The following is a 23,610-nucleotide window of genomic DNA, read 5'->3' as shown; positions in this document are numbered from 1 at the left end:
ACAACACTGCTGTTGGCATCAGAAAATGAGCTCAGAACCCCCAGAAAGAGCTATGTTGAGAGGTCAGGGTCCATGATCTGAGACCCTGCTTCCGACACATTCATGAAACGGGGTCGGGTAACCCTGGGGAGAAAGGAGGCACCGAGGACCCCAGAAACGACAGCACCTCATCTGCACGAATGCCATTTGCACAGCCCGGATTGTCCCCAGCGATTACCGGGTCCCCGCTGCACAATGGAGGAAGACGCGAGGCTGCCGCCACACAGCTGCCCAGAGAAGGCTCCTGGGCTCCCAGGCCGAGTCCCTGCCTGGAAGGGGCAGGACTCCTGGAGTCCCGGGTGCCAGTCCAGCCGCACACTGTGGACCTGAGGGAGCCCAAGGTCGTGCCGGCAGGCAGGCACCAGCGAGATGGGGCCGCAGATTCCAGAGACCTCTGGGAGGCTGCTTCCTGCCAGCCTGTTTCACCGCCAACACCGCCTCCCCATCCCTGCAGCCCGCCCTACGCTCACCTCCCAAGGCCTCTGAGGTGTGCGGAATCCTGTGGGAAAAGGCGGTCAGAGGAGAGTAGACGAATTATTCCTTCAGAATCTCCAGCACCAGGTCCCCTTTGGACCTCTCCCCGCAGAACTGGAAGAGGATTGTGGCGTCACGATTCCCTGTGATTATGAGGCACTAACGCCGCCGCTCCTGACTGGACAGTTTAGCTGGCCGTGAGAACTTCCTCCACAGCGCTGACGCATCTCTTCGTGTCTTCCAGATAGGAAAATATAAGAGGCCAGTCCTGGGTGCTGTACCAAAACTGCATTCTCCAGGTGCCACCATCCCTGGGGCAGGAGGGCTGTTCACCCCTGGTGCTGCCCGCTGCTGGGCTCCCTCCTGCCTCCCTGGTTCCTGCTCCTGAGAGGATCCTACCTGCACAGTGCCCTAACCTGCTTCAGGTCAGATACGACTCAATGGCTGTTTACTGGCTTCAGAGCCTTACATTTTCACCAGATATGTGATGTATTTTTCTGTTGAGTCATTTGTGTTTTTTTAAATATTGATTTTAAAAATGTTAAAAGATATCACATAATGCAATCATTTTACCCTTACTCTTGCCATTTTTTTCTCATCTGCCTATTGCCCCTAAATATTTCCTATTTGTTTCTTGCTAGTATGTAGTGATATATATTTAATATTGACCTTTCTGATAATCTCATTTATCACTTGTATTTGTTTTTACAGATCACAGATATCTTGGTAAATATGTGTGTGGTCAGAGAAAAGGAAATATACATTTGTTTAGTTGCCTAATTTCTTCTAAACGACTTATTTAAAAGGCAGAGTTACAGAGAGGGACACAAAGAGCAAGACCTGCAGGCAAGTGCTGCAGCTCATTAGGCTAATCATCCCCCTGTGGTGCTGGCACCCCAGGTTCTATTCCCAGTTGGGGCGCTGGTTCTGTCCTGGTTGCTCCTCTTCCAGTCCAGCTCTCTGCAGTGGCCGAGGAAGGCAGTGGAGGATGGCCCAAGTGCTTGGGCCCTGCACCCTCATGGGAGACCAAGAGGAAGAACTGGCTCCTGGCTTCAGATCAGTGCAGTGCACCAGCTGTAGCAGCCATTTGCGGAGTAAACCAATGGATGGAAGACCTTTCTCTCTGTCTCTCTCTCTCACTGTCTAACTCTGCCTGTAAAAATTAAAAAATAAATAAATAAAATAAAAAAAGAGCAAGACCTACCATTTGCTGGCTCACCCAAAAGTGGCCACAATAGTGAGGAGCTAAGTCAGACCTAAGCCAGACCTTTCATCTGGGTCTTCCACGTAGATGACTGGGGCCCAAACACATAATGCATCTTCTCCCGATTTTTTGGGCACGTTATCAGGGGACTGGATTGGAAGTGGAGCAGCCAGGACTCAAGTTGGTGTTCAAACAAGATACGAGCATCACAGGCAGTGGCTTAACCTGCTGTGCCACAATGCTGGCCCATATTCTTTTATTTCTTTAAATTATATATGATTTAAAGCAAAACTATCACATCATGTCATATATTCATAAGTTGATTGCATATGTATACACACACATATAGGATGGAATTTAAGTGGTCATACATAAAATTATTCTGAAAATTCTCCTTATTATATGTCTTCCAATAGTACCTAAATTATGCTGTGATACAGATAAACATATATTTATGTTTTATATATTTTATCTTTTTTAAGAAAGATTTTATTTATTTATTTGAGAGTTAGGTTATAGACAGTGAGTAGAGACAGAGAGAAAGGTCTTCCATCCACTGGTTCACTCCCCAAATGGCCGCAATGGCCAGAGCTGTGCTGATCCGAAGCCAGCAGCCAGAAGCTTCCTCTGGTCTCCCATATGGGTGCACGGGCCCAAGGATTGGGCCATTTTCTACTGCTTTCCCAGGTCACAGCAGAGAGCTGGATTGGAAGAAGGGCAGCCAGGACTAGAGCCAGCACCCATATGGGATGCCAGCGCCGCAGGCAGAGGATTAACCTAGTGTGCCATGGTGCAGGCCCCTTATATATTTTGTCTTAGGGGAAATTGCTACACAATGAATTAAGCTGTCACTTGGGAGCTCTGCATCCCATTTAGAGTGCCAGTTTGAGTCCTGGCACCTCTTATGCTCCAGTTTTCTTCTGATGCACATCCTAGGAAGCAGCAGGTGATGGCTTAAGTTGTTAGGCTTTTGCAACCCATGTGTTAGATCTACACTGATGCCCAGGCTTCTGGCTTTAAACAGGGCCAGTCCCAGATTTTGTGGCATTCGGGGAGTGAACCAGCATTTCTGGTGTGGCTATGAAAGCATAGAACCAATATATAAATTAGTACTGAATATCCTAGAAAACAGAAACCAAATTACCACACTATCCAGAATTTATCATAAATTCTCGCCCTAGAAATTCACCTGAAGGAAGTAAAATAGGTGCTGGAAGAGATATTCATACATCCATATTCATAACAGTTTTACTTACAATAAATAAAAGGCTGAAGCATCCCAAGCTTCCAGGAAAGGATGCATGGATAAACAAATGGGTATTTATATATGCATTATTTTCTCTTTTCCCAATACCACCATGTAAGACACTGAGTAAGTTAAAGAGATAAGAGGTTTATTCTGGCTCACAGTTCTGGCTGAAGCATATGGAGCTTCATCTGTTGATGGCCTCCTCCTTGCTTGCAGATCCTCAAAGCAGTGCATGGCAAGAGACAGGGAGCATACAAGTGTCTCCTTAGTCTCTGTCTTTTCTCTAAACCCAAGTACTCAATCATGGGAGATTTCCTTGATTACCTACCTAATTCCAATAATCCCCCAAAGGAACTACCTCTAAACTCTATAAAGTTTCAACCCTCTCAGTATTCCATAATAGGAATTAAACCTCTGTAAATTATTTTCAAACCATAGTAATGCTGATGGTACCAATGCAGTTCCCCATCCCAGAGAAAGACTAGTGTCTGTTGGTATGTTGGTCCTGGGTCCTGGGGCTACTGTTGCTACACTGTCACAGGAACATCTGGGAATGACTATGATATAATGGCTCAGACAATCATTCGTGGGCTCTCAGTTCCAGGTGCACCACAGCCCATTGCATGACTCTTCTTTGCAGAATATACAAGCCAGAACTATCCAGCCACAGTCCATGGTGCCCTGCTGAGTGGGCTAAAAGAATTGCAGGCCAGTTCTTAGGGGACATGTACAAATCATCTCACCAGGCTACACTAGGCATGCCTGCTCAACAGTGCCCAAGTATATGAGAGACATGCCCCAAGGACAGAGACTCTGGTGCCAGTCTTTTGTTGCATCAGCAAAGCTCTTCTAGCAATACCAGATTCCACCAAGAACCCCTCACACTGGAATCTGGGATAGTGATTAGCCAGTGGAGGGAGCTTCTGGTTTCACAAAGGGAAGCTGCCTCCTGTGAGTGGCTTGGAGCAGAGCGAGGAAATTGCCCTTTAGTTTGGGGTTGTGTTGTTCACAAAGACTGAAGTGAGCAACTTTTATGAGATAATATCCCAGTTTCATGGTGAAAAAACTAACTGATTTTTAAAAAGAAAATCTGGACAAATTCTCCAAATAAATGAACCTGGTAGACATTATGCTACATTAAATAAGCCAATAATAAGAAAAAATATTGTATGACTTGGCTTATATGAGGCACTAACATAGACAAATACATAGATATAGAAAGCAGAGCAGGAGCTGATGCTGTGGCGTAGCAGGAAAAGCCATAGCCTGCCGTGCCAGCATCACATATAGGTGCCGGTTTGAGTCCCAGCTGCCACACTTCTTATCCAGTTCTCTGCTGTGGCCTGGGAAAGCGGTGGAAGATTGCCCAAGTCCTTGGGCCCCTGCAGCTGTGTGGGAAACCCAGAAGAAGCTCCTGGCTTCTGGTTTCAGATTGGCACAGCTCCAGCCATTGTGGCCAATTTGGGAGTGAACCATTGGATGGAAAACCTCTCTCTCTGTCTCTCTATGCCTGCCCTTCTCTCTCTGTGTAACTTTGATTTTCAAGTAGATAAATAAATCTTTAAAAAAGAAACTAGAGCAGTTATTGGTTAGATATATTGTTGAGGGGTGGGGACAGGGAATTACTGACTGATGGTTAAAAACTTCTTTAGGGGGATGGTGCTGATGTTGCAAAACAATGTTATGTATTTCTTGCCACTTAATCATGCACTTAAAATGGACTGTTAGATTTTAGTATATATCCCTATAGAAAACAATAAAAACTTTGTTATCTACAACCATTCTAGTACATAATCATAGTTATGATTAATACATATATTCATTGCCCCATGCCCATGTAGAAATGACTAGATGATTGTAGGATAATTTTTATAGTTAAGAAGCTTTCCAAGGGGGGGGGCGATGTGGTACACTCAGCAAAGCCTCTGCCTGTGATGCCAGCATCTCACATGAGCTCTGGTTCATGACCCAGCTGCTTCATTTCTGGGCCAGCTCCCTGCTAATTTCCTGGTAAAATGACTGGAGGATAGCCCAAGTGTTTGAGCCCCTGTTACTCACATGATGGATAAGATGAAGCTCCTGGCTCCTGGCTTTGGCTTAGCCCAGCACTGGTTGTTGTGGCCATCTGGTGAGTAAAATAGTGTATGGAAGATACCTCTCTGTCTCTTCTTTTCTCTGTGTAATTTTGACTTTCAAATAAATAAATACAGCATAAAATATTTTTACACATGAATCCTTTCTGATGGTTTGTGTGTTTATAATACAAGCTCAATTTGCAATTATTACCCATTCTCCTAACATCATAGTTGTATTCCACAATGTGCAAAGAATGATGTAATTCTGCTATGCTGATATAAAGAATTTCTTCATTAATATGGTAATGTGCTATTTACTAATGATGCTACATTTTAATGAGTAATTTTTGATACCAAAATTGAAATAAACACATTTTCATCATTTAAAAAAAGTTTCAAAGTAAAGTTTACTGGTTTGGCAACTTTCATCTATTTCATTCTGTTGCAACCCAAAAGCATAGGACAAAAAGCAAAAATAGACAAATGTGAGCAAATCAAACTAATAAACTTCTGCATCATGAAGAAAGCAACAAATAGAAAACTGACAGAATTGGAGAAAATATCTGCAATCTGCATCTGGTAAATGATTAATATCCAGAATAAATTATGAGCTCAAGAAACATAACAGCAGCAAAACTGACAATCTAATAAAGAGGTGGGCACAGATGTGAATGGACATTTTTCAGAGGAGGAAATACAAGTGACCAACAGACATATGAAAAAATCTTCAGGTACCCTAGCCATCAGGGAAGTGCAATAAAAATATAACAAGATATCATCTCGCTATCATTAAAATGGGTATCCTCCAAAAATCAAATAATTACACATGCTGGTGATGTTGTAGAGAAGAGGATACCATAATACATTGAGATGTGGCTGCAAATTAGTATAACCATTAGGGAAAACATTATGAAGACTCCCCCAATAGGGAGAAATAGATCTACCATAGGATTCAGCAATCCTGTTTCTGGGAATATATAGATAGGAAATAGAGTCAGGGTACAAAACACATACCTATGCTCCCATATTTATAACACCCCAATTCACAATGGAGAAGATACAGAATCAAACTAGATGTCCATTAACTGATGATGGATAATTAAAATTTGGTATATATACACATATGTGCATGCACATATACACATGTATGTGATGGAATATTATTCATAAATATAATTAAACTCTGATATGTGTATCAACATGGATGGAAATGGAGATAATTATGTTAATGAAGTAAAAAAGACACAAAACATAAATATCATGTTTTCTTCTTTGTAGAAATTAATATAGAGTATAAAATTGTGTGATGGCATGTTATTTGGTATATACATAGCTATAAATTTGGCCTTCACTGAATTATACCATCTATATATATACCTTTCTTTTCACTTTACAATAATTTAATGAATACTAAATTATATAACATTAATATTTCAATTTTAACACAAAAATGGTATGCATGGATGCATATATAATATTTTCAGATGAAATGAAAATGACAAAATGTTAAAAATATTGAATCTACAAATAAATTTACAAAAATGCTTCTAGGATCATGAAGAGAAAAATAAATGTCACAATGTACCCCATACATATGTTTAATTGTTATTAATAAAATATTAAAAAATAAAAAAATTAAAATGAAGGAGGACTTTATTCATAGAATGGAGGAATGGCTCAACATATAAAAATAAATGTATGAGAGGGCTGGCACTGTGGCACAGTGGGTTAAAGCCATGGCCTGAAGCACCAGCATCCCATATGGGAGCCAGTTCTAGTCCCGGCTGCTCCACTTTCGATCCAGCTCTCTGCTATGGCCTGGGAAAGCCGTAGAAGATGGCCCAAGTCCTTGGACCCCTGCACCTGAGTGGGATACTAGGAAGAAGCTCCTGGCTTCTGGCTTCAGGTTGGAGCAGCTCCAGTCATTGTAGCTATCTACAATGAACCAGCAGAAGGAAGACCTCTCTCTCTATCTCTACCTCTCTCTATAACTCTGTCTTTCAAATAAATAAAATAAATTTAAAAAATAAATGTATGCATCATGCCCATAGAATTAAGAGGAAAGCACATACATTACCATATCAATTGATGCAGGAAGAAAATTTATAAACTGTATCATCCATTCCTGAAATAAACTGGAAATTTCTTCAAACAAATAAAAGAATGTAGAAAATAACTATAGTTAACATCATACTTCTTCTTAAATAGTGAAGTTTTACTGTTAAGATTAAAATCAATAAAAATATTTGTTTTCCTTGTTTGCTATCAACATTTCAGTATTATGGCCAGAGCTAGTAAAACAAAAATGTTCCTGTACAAAACAAACAAAAAAATTCAGTGTCTTCACAGATGGAATGGTATTGTTTGTAGAAAAGCCCAATTTATTGATCACAAGATAGTTAGACCTCACAATTCATTCAGAAAAATTCATGAAGGAAAGGAACATGAAAAATCAGGTATATTCTTATTCATTAATATATAATGAACAATCTTAAAGTAAAATAAATAAAATAATTTCATTTAAAATGACACCAAATATATGATTCTTAGAAATTAATTTAACCAAAGAGATTAAAGATTTGTTCATTGACAACTATAAAACTAGGTTGAAAAAAATTAAACATCAATAAATAGAAAGATATCCCACATCCATGCATTGGAAAAATTAACTATTGTTAAGATAGTAATACTACCCAATATAATGTACAGATACAAAGTGGCTGTCAAAATTCCAACTGAATTTTGAAAGAAGGGAAAAGCTCATTCTACAATTCATATAGAATTTTAGTTTGATCTAAATAATCAAAAACAATCTTGAAAATGAATAAAATTAGAGTACTGTTTATTTTCTAATTTTACAAAATGAAGGGGTAGACATTATGGCACACTGGATTAGGCTAGTACTTTCCGTGTCTACATCCTACATAGGAGTGACTGGTTCAAGTCTTGACTACTCCAATTCTGATTTAGTTTTCTGCTAATGTGTCAGGGAAAATGTCAGATGATGGCTTATGTACTTACATCCCTGCAACTTGTGGGAGACCTAGATGGGATTTTCTCAGTGCAGGTAAAAGGACACTGAATTTTAAACCAAAGACATATAAATATAGAAATTTCACCAGGAAAGATAAATAAAAAGATATAAACATCATTATTATTGAAATTTTGGTTTCTAACTCCATTTTCATTCTTCTGGGTTATAAAATTTAAATCATAAAATATTATAAATCTATATTAATAAGTATATGGTATACAAAGAAATAATCTGTGATATTAAGAACAAACATTAATGATGTAACATTAATTATCATAAATAACAAACTACTAAGGACTGGAATATTTGCATGGATCTGAAGTTAAGTTGGTATCAGTTTAACATGAATCATTACAACTTTAGAACAATATGAATAATCCCCATAATAACCATAAAATATTTTTATGTATAAAAAGAAAATGAAAAAGTAATAAAAAATCAACTAAACATAAAGTAAACCAATAATGTAGGCAACACAGAAAAAGAAAATATAAGACTTAGAGACATCAGAAAACAAAATAGCAAAACTAAGCACTTTATTATCATAATTAATTTGCCAGTACATGGATAAAATTTATCAATAAGAAAGGTATCCTGAATGTATAACTGACAGAAGCAAACTATATAGTGTCTATAAGAGACTCACTTCAGGGGCCGGCACTGTGGTGTAGTGGGTAAAGCTGCCGCCTGCAGTGCTGGCATCCCATATGGGGGCAAGTTTGAGTCCCAACTGCTCTACTTCCCATCCAGCTCTCTTTTATGGCCTGGGGAAACAGTGGAAGATGGCCCAAGTCCTTGGACCCCTACACCCACATGGGAAACTCAAAAGAAGCACCTGTCTTCTGACTTCAGATTGGTGCAGTTCTGACCATGACAGCCATTTGAGGAGTGAAAAAGCTGATAGAAGACCTCTCCTCCCTCCCTCCCTCCCTCCCTCCCTCTCTCTCTCTCTCCTTCTTCTTCTCTCTCTGTGTAACGCTGACTTTCATAAATAAATATATCATTTAAAAAGGGACTCACTTCAGATTTAAACATATTCATATTTTGAAACTTCAAGGATGGAGAAAAGCTATTTTATGAAATTAGCAATCAAAAACAGAAGAGATTTTATCACTATTAGAAAAGTAGGATTGGTGCCAGTGCTGTGGCATAGCAGGTAAAGTCACCATCTGCAGTGCTGGTATCCCAAATGGGTGCTGGTTCAAGTCCTGCCAGCTCCACTTACCATCCAGCTCTCTGCTATGGCCTGGGAAAACAGTGGAAGATGACCCAAGTCCTTAGGCCCTTGCACCTGCTTGTGAGACCCAGAAGAGACTCCTGGTTCTTGGCTTTGGATTGGTGCAGTTCCAGCCATGGCAGCCATCTGGGGAGTGAACCAGCACTCCCTCTCTCTCTGCCTCTGCCTCTCTGTAACTCTGCCTTTCAAATAAATAAAAAAAACTTTAAAATTGAAGAAATAGGAAAAATAAAAGCAGGATTTATGACAAAAACTGCTACAAGAGATAAAGATAAAATATGACAAAATGGTCAATCCAGTAATAGCTATAACAGTTGTAAAGTTATATAATATTTGCACCTCTAAGTACAGAAATCAGGCATGGATGAAGATAGAGTGAATACATCCTATATTCAATAGTAAATATAACAGAGAGTAGTTCAATAAGGAAAAACAGTACTAGAATACTACTTTAGACTAAGTGGAACATATATGTAGATATACTCATGTGTGTATTCCACATAGGAACAGCAGAATAACAATTGGTAGAAGTGCAATACAAAACATTTTCTAGAACAGAGCATGTTAGGATACAATACTAGTGTTGATAAATTAAAAAGCCTGTAGTCATTGTTTAGGGTCGCCTCGAGCAAAATAAACCAAAAGCAATGGAAGTGGGAAAATTTATTATCAATATATGTATATTAACTAGTGGATTAACAAAAAACAATCATGAAGGAAGCTAGGAAATATCCTGAGAAAAAGGAAACATGGTGTACCTAAACCAATGGGATCCTGCAAAAGCTAAGCAGAAAGGAGAAATATATAGCTCTATCACGCAAAAAAAAAGAAACAAAATTTGCAAATAAAATACCTTTTACCTTATGCAGTATAAAAAGAACCCAGTGAACTTAAAGATACCAGAAGGAAGAAAATAATATAGTTTAGAGCAGAGATACACAGCACAGAGAAAAGAAAAACAGTCCCGGAGCTGTGGCTCAACAGGCTAATCCTCCGCCTTGCAGCACCGGCACACTGGGTTCTAGTCCCGGTCGGGGCCAGCCCTCTGCTGTGGCCAGGGAGTGCAGTGGAGGATGGCCCAAGTGCTTGGGCCCTGCACCTGCATGGGAGACCAGGAGAAGCACCTGGCTCCTGGATTCAGATCAGCGCGGTGTGCCAGCCTCAGTGGCCACTGGAGGGTGAACCAACGGCAAAGGAAGAGGGTGAACCAATGGCAAAGGAAGACCTTTCTCTCTGTCTCTCTCTCTCACTGTCCACTCTGCCTGTAAAAAAAAAGATAAAAAGAAAAGAAAATACAGAAAACCAATTAGACTAAGATTTGATTCTTCAAAATAGTGAACAGAAGGTAAATGTTAGCACAGCACTTAATACATCACTTGGGGAAGCATATCACGCATCTGAGTGCCTGGTTTGGACCTATCTCTTCTGCTTCTATCACATATCTGAGTGCCTGGTTTGGACCTATCTCCTCTGCTTCTGATCCATGTTCTTACTAAGTCATGTCTTGCACACCTGTGAGGCAGTAGATGATGACTCAACTGCTTGCATTTCTGCCACCTATATTGAGTTCTGTGCTCCTGGCAAGAACTGACCCAGTGATAGCTGTTGAAGGCACTTGGGGAGTTAACCAGGATACCAGATCTCTCTCTCTCTCTCTCTCTCTCTCTCTCTCTCTCTCTCTCTCTCTCCCTTTCAAATAAAAATGAAAGTGGTTTTAATGTAAATAATTTTTAAAAATGAGCATAATTTACAACATGCAGGAGAATTAAGAGAAAAGGGAAAACAAATAGCAAAAATTAAAAAAAATTAAGTGACTAAATAAGTAAAAAAGGGGGCATTGCTATACTTTTACACAAATAAAAAGAATTATGAGAATTATGAGAGCAGCCAGGACTCTGACTGATGCCCATATGGGATGATGGTACTGCAGGCAGTGGCTTTACCCACTATGAAACAGTGCCAGCCCCATAGAAGCACAGTCTTTCAAAAATATGTTACAAAGAAACTGAAAATTTCAAATGAATCATAATTAATGATAAAATTTGAAGGCGATATTAGATTGTAAGAGATATTAAATAGACATTAATCAATATTAAAATGACAGAATAAGGACAAATCAAAGGACAAAATGCCTTTATTGGTGAATTATAAAAAAAGTGCAATGCTCTAGCCATTGGGGCCAGCAGGGGAGTGAACCACTAGATGGAAGACCCTTCTTTTTCTCTGGCTCTCTCTGCCTTTCCTTCTGTCTCTGTGTAACTCTGACTTTCAAATAAATAAATACTCAAACAGTATTTTTCACTTTGTGTTTCTATGTGGGTGCAAACTGTTGAAATCTTTACTTAATATATGCTAAAGTGATCTTCTGTATATAAAGAGAATTGAAAATGAATCTTGATGTGAATGGAAGGGGAGAGGGAGTAGGAAAGGGGGGGTTGTGGGTGGGAGGGAAGTTATGGGGGGGAAGCCATTGTAATCCATAAGCTGTACATTTGAAATTTATATTCATTAAATAAAAGTTTAAAAATAAAATAATCATTAAAAATTACAAAATAATTAATAATTTCTAACTGATTATTATGAGACAAGCAATACCCTGATAAGAAAGTCTGGTAAAGCTGCTAGAAGAAATGGGAAACCAATAATCAATACTTCCTATGAATATTGATACAAAATGCCTGTACAAAACAATACCAAAATAAATAGAACAGTTTCTTTAAAAGATTTTACACAAAAGCTTTATTCTCAGAAAGCAAGGTTAGTTAAACATGTGGAAATGTATCATTGTAATAATGCCACATTATCAGAATGAAGAGAAAAACATGACCATTTAAACTGATACAGAAAAAGATTTGTCATAACACCCCTTCATGATAAAGAGATTCAAAAAATTAGTACTAGAGGGAAAGTATCGCAACATAATAAAGGCCATTATATGAAAAAAAATTATCATCAACAATAATGAAGTAAATTTTTCTAAGATCAGGCACAAGGTAAAAATACTCTCTTTTTTTAGAGGAAAGGTTTATTGTCAGGTAGGGGATGCTCAATGGACAGGAGACAGAGAGTGAGAGGATAAGAGAGAGGAGAGCTGAAGAGAGAGAGCACGTGTTTGGGAACAGCTACTGGTAAACCTTTGCTGGGGGTTGGGCAGGGAGGTATCAGTGAATCCCATTAGTGTGGGGGTGGAGCTGACATCTGAGGTTGGACCATGTGGTCACCTGGCTTCCAGCAATGGCGGCAGGGGTCTAGAGCATAGGATCGTGTCTGGGGCATAGATTGCACCAAAGGTAAGACTGCACCATATTACTAACATTCCTCCTTTTTGATTTGTATTAAGCAAGAGCTGTATGGGATTACATCAGTCCTAAAGTCCAGGAGGGGTGGAGGAACAATGATCTGCCTTTAGAACTACTTCCTGCTGACATGTGGCAATGAGTTACTCTCTGCTAGCACAGGGCAATGTCTAAAGCCACTGTCTCCTGGGTGGGGAGCTACGCATATCCCTTTAGCAGCATTTGGTTAACCACCTGGTTAGTGAAGGCTTTGGTTCATTCCATTATCACCACCTCTAAACACTTAAACAGACACAAAAGGTACTCACTTTCAACATTTGTAATCTTCATAGTCCTGGGAGACCTGACCAGAGCAGTTAGTCAAGAAAGAACACATTCAAACTGAAAAGGAAGGGGCTGGCACCGTGGCTCACTTGGTTAATCCTCCACCTGTGGTGCCAGCATCCTATATGGGTGCCAGGTTCTAGTCGTGCTTGCTCCTCTTCCAGTCCAGCCCTCTGCTGTGGCCCAGGAGGGCAGTGGAGAATTGCCCAGGTGCTTGGGCCCCTGTACCCACATGGGAGACCAGGAAGAAGCACCTGGCTCCTGGTTTCAGATTGGCACAGCGCTGGCCATAGTAGCCATTTAGGGAGTAAGCCAACGGAAGGAAGACTTTTCTCTCTGTCTCTTTCTCTCACTGTCTATAATTCTACCTGTCAAATAAATAAAAAAATTAAAAATAAATAAATAAAAAAACTGAAAAGGAAGATGCTTTTATCTACATATGCATGCACACATATATTTGCATGCCTATATTTATTAATCTGGAAATTAATAAGTGATTAACATGTTCATTAGAGTGTGCAGAGTGCCTTGGAGCCCATGGGGATTGTGTGGAAAGACCTGGGCTGAGGCTGTGGGTGGCAGCCTCATGGGCTGTGGAGAAAAATGGCACCTGGTGGTGTGGATGTCAGGCTGTGTGTAGTGGCAAGGAGGACATGCACATCTGCATGGAAAATTTTCTGAGTGAGGTACGTGAGACAGACCTAGAGGACTTGTTCTATAAATAGGCTGTATCCAGGGGACCAAGTTCAAGAACTCACACTCCCTGTACCCTTCCTCTTCATGAGCTTTGAGGACCCCCAGGATGCAGAACACACAATTTATGGGAGGAATGATTGAGATTCTGGTCAGTGTCAGATTCAGCAGCAGTTCCTCTGCTTGCCAATGTCAGGGTGGGTGGCCCCATTGTGAGAGGAATGGGCTGTTTCTAAGATCTGATCTGATGAGTTCTTGATTTAGGAATATCAGGCAGTTAGGACCAGAAGGATGAAATGCAAGAAGAGGAGCAGTCTGTTATGCAGATGTTCAGAAGGCTGGACTGGGGATGATTAAATGTCTTAGAAAAGAACAAACACAGAATATGTCCTGGGTAAAATGGGCAACACTAAATTCTGTCTCATGAGTGTGTTACTTCCTGCATCTGAGTTGATACTGAAACAATGGCTACTCACTGTCTCATTCTGGGACAAGGGGCTGTAACTCTCCATACAAAAGCAGGCATCCCTCACAGTATTTCTCTCCTTTAAGGCTCTACCGAAATAGGATATTTTATAGTTTTTAGGTGAACTGAGTTGCTTTGCGTTCTGAATGTACATTCCAGGTTGATGATTTAGTGTTGTATGATTTTTTTAGCATTTTAAGGAAATAAATCAGACCTGCAAAATCTCTACAAGGGCTGTATAAGCAGAGAAATATTTAAACTTGCAGAAATTGTGGTTTTAATTCAGAAACAAGTTGTATGTTATTCACTCACAATTACAGGGGAACATAATCAGTGCTATGTATTTTGTGGGTTGCTCTGCTAAGGCTAATCAATATTGCTGTGACTGAGTTGGCACCATCTTGCCCCATATTTCTACTTTTTTTATTTCACCAGGTTTTCAAGGCATTTTTGGTCTTACAAATTCTCACTATTTAATTTGGATATTTTCCTCATACTTCATACTTTTCTTTCTTACTGTTGTATTATACATTCCCTAATAAATAATTTAAATAATCTCTGACCACTTGCTCAGGTGTATTTTCTTCAAAGTCTGTAACCACCTAAAAATAACTGAATGCAGAATTTCTCTGGAAAAATAAATATTGATAAAAGGAAAGGTTAGAGGGGATTCAAAGATGAATAGGAAAAGGAGGTGCTGATCCTGACCATGGGAATATAGCAGAAGAAAAGTGGAGGAAGTGTATTCCCAGAGGAGTGTTGGAGAGAAATGTGCAGTGGAAATTGAGTAGAAAGAAGAATGCTATGGAGCAGCATGGAAACTTCAGATGTGCAGCAGCAAGCAGGACACCACACACGAACCCCAGAGTCATTGGCTGGAAGAGACATCAGATTCTCAGAGCAAGGGGAGGGCAAACTGTGGTAGCCTGTGCCACAGGTGATACTTCATGAGGGAGAACCTTGTCCATTCTTGAGCCCTAGCAAGGGACAGGGCACTCACCTAATCCAGGGAAGGAAAAGCACATTGTTCTCTCCCCATCCCACACAAAGGTACTGACAACCATTGGGGAGAAAGTGCCATTGTGACAACAGTAAAGACTGTGGTGGCTCTCTTGGAGATTTTTTGTTTTATTTAATTTTATTTAATTACCAGGGGATTTTGCCAGAGGGGAAAGGCTGTATTACCTGATGACTTTGGGCAGGCTGACAGGGGGTGGGCATGACTTAGGATTGAGAGGTACCCCCAAAATCTCAACCTACCATAAGCTCATGTGCTCAAAATGCCAAGAGGAAGTGCCCACAGGAAGGTGGCTCTGGAAAGACTCTGCTCTTTCCATGGACAGGGAAGTCTCACATGGCAGAGTGGGGATCCTCTGCATCCCATGACTGTGGGAATCATGTGACTGCAAAATGTGGAATGAGGCCTAGCTGGCTTGTTGGGCAATCACTGGGTCTGGCCTAAGAGGCTGAGTTCTTTGACTGCCTGGCCTGGTTTCATGCTGACTGAGCTCCCTAGCCTTACTCAGTACACACATCTGAGTATTCAATGAAGGAGCAGACACCCCACTAAACCACATAGGCATAGGTTGAAGATAAAGAATATCAGTGGAGAAAACTAACAAGTGTTTTCATAAGTGACTAAAATAATTACACAAATACAAGAAACAAGAACAAGAAAGGCAATGTGACTCCCCCAAAGGAACACAAAAACACTCCAATATTAAAATGTGAAGACAAGGGCCGGTGCCGTGGCTTAACAGGCTAATCCTCCGCCTTGCAGCGCCGGCACACCGGGTTCTAGTCCCGGTTGGGGCACTGGATTCCATCCCAGTTGCCCCTCTTCCAGGCCAGCTCTCTGCTATGGCCCGGGAAGGCAGTGGAGGATGGCCCAAGTGCTTGGTCCCTGCACCCGCATGGGAGACCAGGAGAAGCACCTGGCTCCTGGCTTTGGATCAGCACGATGTGCCGGCTGCAGCAGCCATTGGAGGGTGAACCAATGGCAAAAAGGAAGACCTTTCTCTCTGTCTCTATCTCTCTCACTATCCACTCTGCCTGTTTAAAAAAAATGTGAAGACAAAGAGATCAATGACATACCTGAAAAGGAATTCAAATGAATGATAATAGGATTACTCAGAAGCAATGAGAAGCAAAATCATGAATTAAAGAAATCCATACATAATATGGATGAAAAAAATTTCCCCATGATATAGACACTTTTAAGAGAAATTATACTCAAATGTTAGAAATGAATAAATCAATATGTCAAATAAAATACAGTGGAAAGCCTTAACAACAGACTTAGTGAGGCAGGAGAAAGACTATCTAAGCTAAAAAACAAGTCTGGAAATACTTCAGGACAAAAAATAACAGATAACAAACATTAAAAACAGTGTTCAAGATTTAGATAATACCACCAAATGACATCACATACAAGTTTTAGAATTTCCTGAAGGTATGGAAAGAGAGAATAGATTAGAAAGCTTATTCAGTGAAATCATTACAGAAGACTACCTTAATTAGGAGAAAGAAAAGGGCAGCCAAATACAGTACACGATACTGCTGATAGACACAAGCAGAAAGGATCTTCAAAACACATTCTAGCCAAACTTTGAACAATAATGCTAAAATGTTCAGGAGAAAAACACCAGGTTACCTTCAGAGGATTTTCAATTAGACAATTAGACTGACTGCCAAGTTCTTTTTCTTTTTTTGTTTTTTGACAGGCAGAGTTAGGGAGAGAGAGAGACAGAGAGAAAGGTCTTCCTTCTGTTGGTTCACCCTCCAAATGGCCACTACAGCCAGCGTGCTGTGCCGATCTGAAGCCAGGAGCCAGGTGCTTCCTCCTAGTCTCCCATGTGGGTACAGGGACCAAGCATCTGGGCTATCCTCCACTGCCTTCCCAGGCCACAGCAGAGAGCTGGACTGGAAGAACAGCAGCTGGGACAGAATCTGGCACCCCAACCAGGACTAGAACCTGGAGTATTGGTGCCACAGGTGGAAAATTAGCCTAACCTGGAGTATTGGTGCCACAGGTGGAAAATTAGCCTAGTGAGCCATGGTGCTGGCCTGACAGCCAATTTCTAATCAAAAACTCTACAGGCTGCAAGAGAATGGAGAGACATGGTCTTAAAAGAACCTGTTGGGGGAGATAACAAGATGCCAGGTTAAGGAATGACGCACTGAGCTAGGCCAGGTATAATTAGTTAAAAAAAGTGTAAGAAATGCACTCTTTGGGAGAATTAGAGAGAAAACCCATTGGAAATTCTACAAAAGTTAGAAGAACATCCTGGAAGGTGTGGACATAAACACAACACACAACTGCAGCCAAGAACCAGAATGGGCTGCAGCAACCCGTGGTGCTATAGCCTGAGGGAGAACATGGCGTAGGTCCAGATTGCAGCCCTAGGAGTTAGCAGTTACTGCCATTCACCCATAGATACAGTAGAATTAAAAGGGGTACGTTTATCTCAACACAACTTCTCTGTAACAGTGCCCACTGCCCAGCTGAGTAAGGGTGGGTAGCATTTTGGGTTTGGGCAGCAGCTACTGAAGCCTTTGTATGTGTGCTCAGAAACTGGCTGAGACAGAACACCATCTTCTCAGCAGTACTGGTGACAGTGATCGGGAGAGAGAAACATTTGGCCAGGGGCTTATGTGTACATGTGTGATCCAGAGATGCAGTCAGAGGGAAAAATCCACAGTCCCCACTGACTTTTAGCCTGGCTGGGACTGTGAGGTTCCTGCAGCCTCCCAATATACCACAGGCTCAGAGGTTCAAGCTTCCTAGGTGGAGCTGGCTTGGCAAATATCTGCCTGCGTATTAACTGGACAGGCTGGCAGGGCAGAGAAAAACCTCTATGTCCAGTGACTGGGAGACTTGTGTGCCGAGACCATGGTGACTTGAAGGCTACATGAAGAGGTGGAAGGTGTATCTGGCTCTATTTGAAATCGCTGGGTGTGGCTCCACATACTCCTAGCTCCTTGGTTGCTTGGGGTGGTTCTTTTCAGTGAAAACTACAGTGAGGACAGTGCAGATCATTTGTGCAGATCATTTGGTGGCACAGATGGGTGTTGAACACAATGGGGGCTAACACTGGAGCATTTCTCAGCCTTGAGAAGAGGAGGTGAGGGGGTAATCATACCAACAGAGGTGAACATCCCCTCCTTCTGTTAAGAAGAGGGGCTCTACCATGCCCAACTTGGGTATTACCCTGGATACTCACCCCACAGTACAGCACTGTCCAGAGCACCCTTGGCACACCCAGCACACACCTCTAGGAATTCACTGGAAGTGCAGACATTCCAATGAGCCACAGAAACATAGTTTAGAGATAAAAGCCCATCAAAAGAGAAAACCATGAGTAACTCCACAAATGCCTAAAAATAAATGCAGAAATACAAGAAATAAGAATAAGGAAGATACCATGACACCCCAGAGAAACATAATAACATTTGAATATTAGAATATTAGAAGATGAAGAGATAGATGAAATGCTGGGAATGGAATTCAAAAGATTAATCAATAACTCAAGAATCTCTAGATGCTATGCAAACACATGGAGACTGCACAACATGTACATGAGTGAACTATGGGTAATACAAGAAATTAAAAGTGAAAACAAAAAATATCTAGAAACAAATGAAGATGACAATACATAATATCAAAACTTCAGGGATACAGCAAGAGCAGTGCTAAGAACAAAATTTATAGCAATTGCAGCCTAAATGAAAAAATGTCAAGGATTAGAACAACAACAAAACAAACCCCAAATTAGTAGAAAAAATGAAATAATTAAAATTAGAGAAAAAACAAACAAATTGAAACAAAAAATCCATTTAAGTGAAATGAAGAGCAAGTTTTTTGAAAAAATAAATAAAATTGGTAGACATTGGCCCAAATAACCAAAGAGGGAGAAGACCCAAATCTATAAATTCAGAGATGAAAAAGGAAATGTACCAATAGATACAGAAATAAAAAGTCATCAGGAATTGCTACAAAGAGCTGCATGCCAACAAATTGGGAAACCTAGAAGAAATGGGCAGATCCTGGATACGTACAATCAGCAAAAATCGAGTCATGAATACACATAACACTTAAATAGAAGAATAACCAAGACAGGGATTGAATCAGTAATAAAGACCTTCCCTACAAAGAAAAATCCAGGACTGGATGGTTTAACTGCTGAATTCTACCAGACATTTTCAAAAGAAATAATTCCAATTTTTCTCCAGCTTTTCAAAACAATTGAAAGAGAGGGTAGCCTCCCAGACGCCTTCTGTGAAGTCAGCATTACATTAATTCCTAAACCTGAAACAGAAACACCAGTGAAAGAGAACTATAGAACTTATTCCCTGATAAAAATAGATGTAAAAAAACACTCAACAAAATTCGTGGCAATCAAATCTAACAACACATCAGAAAGATCATTCATCTGGGCCAAGTGGGATTTCATCCCTGGTAGGCACATTTGTTTCAATATGGGCAAAACAATAAATGTGATACATAACATTAACAAACAAAATTTGATGTTACCTCAGTATATGGAGAGAAAGCATTTGAGAAAATACAACACCGTTTTATGATAAAAACCTTAAGCAAATTGGGTTTAGAAGGAACATTCCTCAACACAATCGAGCCAATTAATAAAAACCCATGGCCAGCATCTAATGAATGAGGAAAGGCTGATACACCATTGACCCAAGTAATCAAAAAATATAACACTCAAATCTATAAAATCAAAAATAAAATGAATCATCCATATTTAATATAAATAGCTATATGCCAACAAATTGGAAAATCTAGAAGATATGTACATATTCCTGGACACATAAAATCTATGAATGCTGAGTCATGAAGACAGTAAAAATCTAAACTGACCAACAAACAAGATAGAGATTCACCTGGTAATAAAGACCCTTTGAATAAAAAGGTCCAGGACAGGATGGAACCACTGCTGAGTCTTATAAGACTTCTAAAGAAGACCTAATTCCCATTGCTCTGACTCTATTGAAAGTAATCAAAATGAAGGGGGATCCTCCAAAACTCCTAAATGGTGGCCAGCATCACCTGAATTTCAAAATCAGAAAAAGGTACAAGAATGAGAACTATAGACTGATATCACTGATGAACATATGGTGGGTTTTCAAAAAAGGAGACAAACCACAAGAGCCTCCATCAGAAGAGAGTGCTGCTTGATAACCCTTGGTCAGCACTTTTTATTAGAAGGTACAGACAATTTTACAAGATAGCAAGCCTATAGGTACAGCAATTCATTAACCGAAGCTCACTGTATGAACAGAAAAAAATTAAACCTTATATTCCGGAACAAGGGACAGCAAGGTGATCCATATCATGAAGTATATCATGAAAAATGTCAAAAGGACACAGAATCTTATTTACAATCCTGAATTCTCAAAACCAATATTCATCATTAACTACAGATTACACACCCTGCTGCCTTCTGACACCACATTCTATTGGGAGGCTGTGCCATCATCCAAACTGCATATGCAGAGACAAAACTGCTGCCATGCCCTATCTCAAGGGGATGTGCTCCCCTGAGAACATTTTGGCAGTATCCTCTACAAACATAGATACAAAATCTTCAACATGATACTGGCTAGCAATTGGGGCCTACAAAATGCTAATTGAATCCAACAATACTTCAAAAAAATCATACACTTGGACTTAGTGGGCTTTATCCCTGATATGCAGAGAAGGTTGAACATTCGCAAATCAGTAAATGTCATACATCGCATTAATAAACTAAATAACAAATAATTATCTCAACAGATGCAGAGAGAACATTTGATAAATTACAATGTCCTTTCTTTCTTTCTTTTTTTGACAGGAAGAGTTAGACAGTGAGAGAGAGAAACAGAGAGAAAGGTCTTCCTCCCATTGATTCACCCCCTATATGGCTGCCGCGGCTGGTGTGCTGTGCCAATCTGAAGCCAGGAGCCAGGTGCTTCCTCCTGGTCTCCCATGAGGGTGCAGGGCTCAAGCACTTGGGACATCCTCCACTGCCTTCCTGGCCACAGCAGAGAGCTGGACTGGAAGAGGAGCGACTAGGACAAAATCTGGTACCCCAACCAGGACTAGAAGCCGGGGTGCCAGCACCGCAGGCAAAGGAATAGCCAAGTGAGCCGTGGAACCTGCCAATTACAATATCCCTTCATGATTAAGACCATAAGCAAATTGGGTACAGATGGAACATCCCTCAGCACAATCAAAGCAATATATGACAAAACCACAGCCAGCCTCATACTGAATGGAGAGAGGTTGGGAGCATTTCCATTACGATCAGAACTAGCACCACTGTCATTAAATATAGTCCTAGAAGATTCATCCAGAGCCATTAAAGAAGAAAAATAAGTCAAAATTATACAAATGGGAAAAGACAAATTATCACTTTAATGCAGATGATGTTTCTATATACAGGGAAACCAAAAAATTCCACTGAGAGACTATTGGAACTCATTACAGAGTTTGGTAGTTTCAGCACATAAAATTAACACATAGAAATCAGCTTTTGATTGCAGAGGCAATGCCATGCCTGAAAAACATCTTGTAAAATCAGTCCCATTCATTCTAACTACAAAAACTTGGGATAAATATAACTGAGGAGGTAAAATGTCTCTGAGAAAAAAAATGTATAAAATATTTAGAAAGAAAAAGAAGAAACAAAAAAATGGAAAAATCTGTGTCTGTGGATTGGAAGAATTAATATCAAAATGTCCAAACTACCAAAATAATTTACAGGTTTAATGCAATTTCAGTGAAAATAACAATGATATTCTACTCTGATCCAGAAAAAAAATAATGCAAAAATTCACATGCAAACACAAATACCCCCAAAGAGCTAAAGCAATATTAAACAACACAAATAAAGTTAGGGTATCACAATGTCAGATTTTAAGACATGCTGCAGGTCAGTAATAATCAAAATATCTGGCACAAAAATAGACATAAATGTAGACCAATGGAATGGAATCAAATCCTCAGAATTCAATCCATGCAATCTACAATGAACTTATTTTTGACATAGAAGCTAAAATCCATCCCTGGAGAAAGGAATGTCTTTTCAAAAAGTGGTGATTATAATTGGATATCTATGACCAAAATTTGCAACTTATACAAAAATCAACTCAAAGTGGATCAAGGATAAATCTACGACCTGATATCATAAATCTGGAGTAGAACATTGAGAAAAATCTGCAAGACATTGGCATTGGCAAAGGCATCTTGGGAGAGACCCCATAAATACGGGCAATCAAAGCCAATACAGAAAATGTGATTCCATCAAATTAATGTTTCTGCACATCAAAGAAAACACTTAACAAAATTAAGAGGCAACCAACAGACTGGAAGAAAATATTTGCAAACTATGCAACTGACACAGAACTAGTATCTATACTCTATAAAGAGCTCAAGAAACAAACAGAAAAAAAACAATCAAGTTAGGAAAGGATGTGCAATGTCATTTTTCAAAAGAGGAAATTCAAATGGCCAACTGATACATGAAAAAATGCTGAAGATCACTTGCCATCAGGGAAATGCAAATTAAAAAACAAAGTGAGGTTTCACCTAATCCCAGTTAGAATGTTTCTCAAACTGAAATTTTAAAAAATGCTGTTGAGGATGTGGGGGGAAAGTTTCCTAGTCCATTGTTGTTGGGAATGCAAGCTAGTATAGCCATTGTGGAAGTCAGTATGGAGAAATTCAGAAACCTGAAAATAGATCTACTATATGACCCAGCCATATCATTTTTGAGATTTTACACAAATGAAACAAAATATGCAAATAAGCATATGAATGTGTTGTCTGTACCCCCATGTTTATTGCAACTCAATTCATAATGTCTAGGATTTGGAATCAACCCAGATCAGATGTCCATCAACAGATGATTAGATAAAGAATTTGAGATATATCTGTGTATGATATATATATATATATATATATATATATACATAAATACTATGGTATACTACTCAGTTGTAAAAAAAAAAGGAATCCTGTATTTCACAACAAAATAAATCCAACTGCAAATCATAATATTTAGTGAAATAGATAAAAACCATAAATTTTCCCTGATCTAAGGTAGCTAATGTAAAAAATGTAATTTAATTATTTGCATTGCAATCTGCATAAAAATATTCCTGAGCATAGACTGAGAAGAAATGGCTTACAGTCTATAGAACAAACTTAATTATTATCATGTAAGCACATAGGAAATAATTAGATGTTACATTTTCACTGGTTCTATTTCATTGAATGAAACTGTGAATGACTAGCTGACAAAAGTGCATATGGTCATTTTTCCATTCAATTATTGTTTAAAACCTTTGTGTATATTCCCATTAAATTAGAGTCTTTCCTTTGTTACTTGATAAACTTATTCAGTGAAGTATTGAGCCATTTTACTGTAATGTAAATTTAAAATGTACTATCTCAAAAACTAAAATGAAAGAAATATTGATTCTATTAGTAATTAACTAAAATTAAAATGAAAGGTGGCT

The sequence above is a fragment of the Lepus europaeus genome, chromosome 18 (genome assembly GCF_033115175.1).
Source record: "Lepus europaeus isolate LE1 chromosome 18, mLepTim1.pri, whole genome shotgun sequence".
Taxonomy (NCBI): Eukaryota; Metazoa; Chordata; class Mammalia; order Lagomorpha; family Leporidae; genus Lepus; species Lepus europaeus.
Note: the sequence above shows the minus strand (reverse complement) of the source record.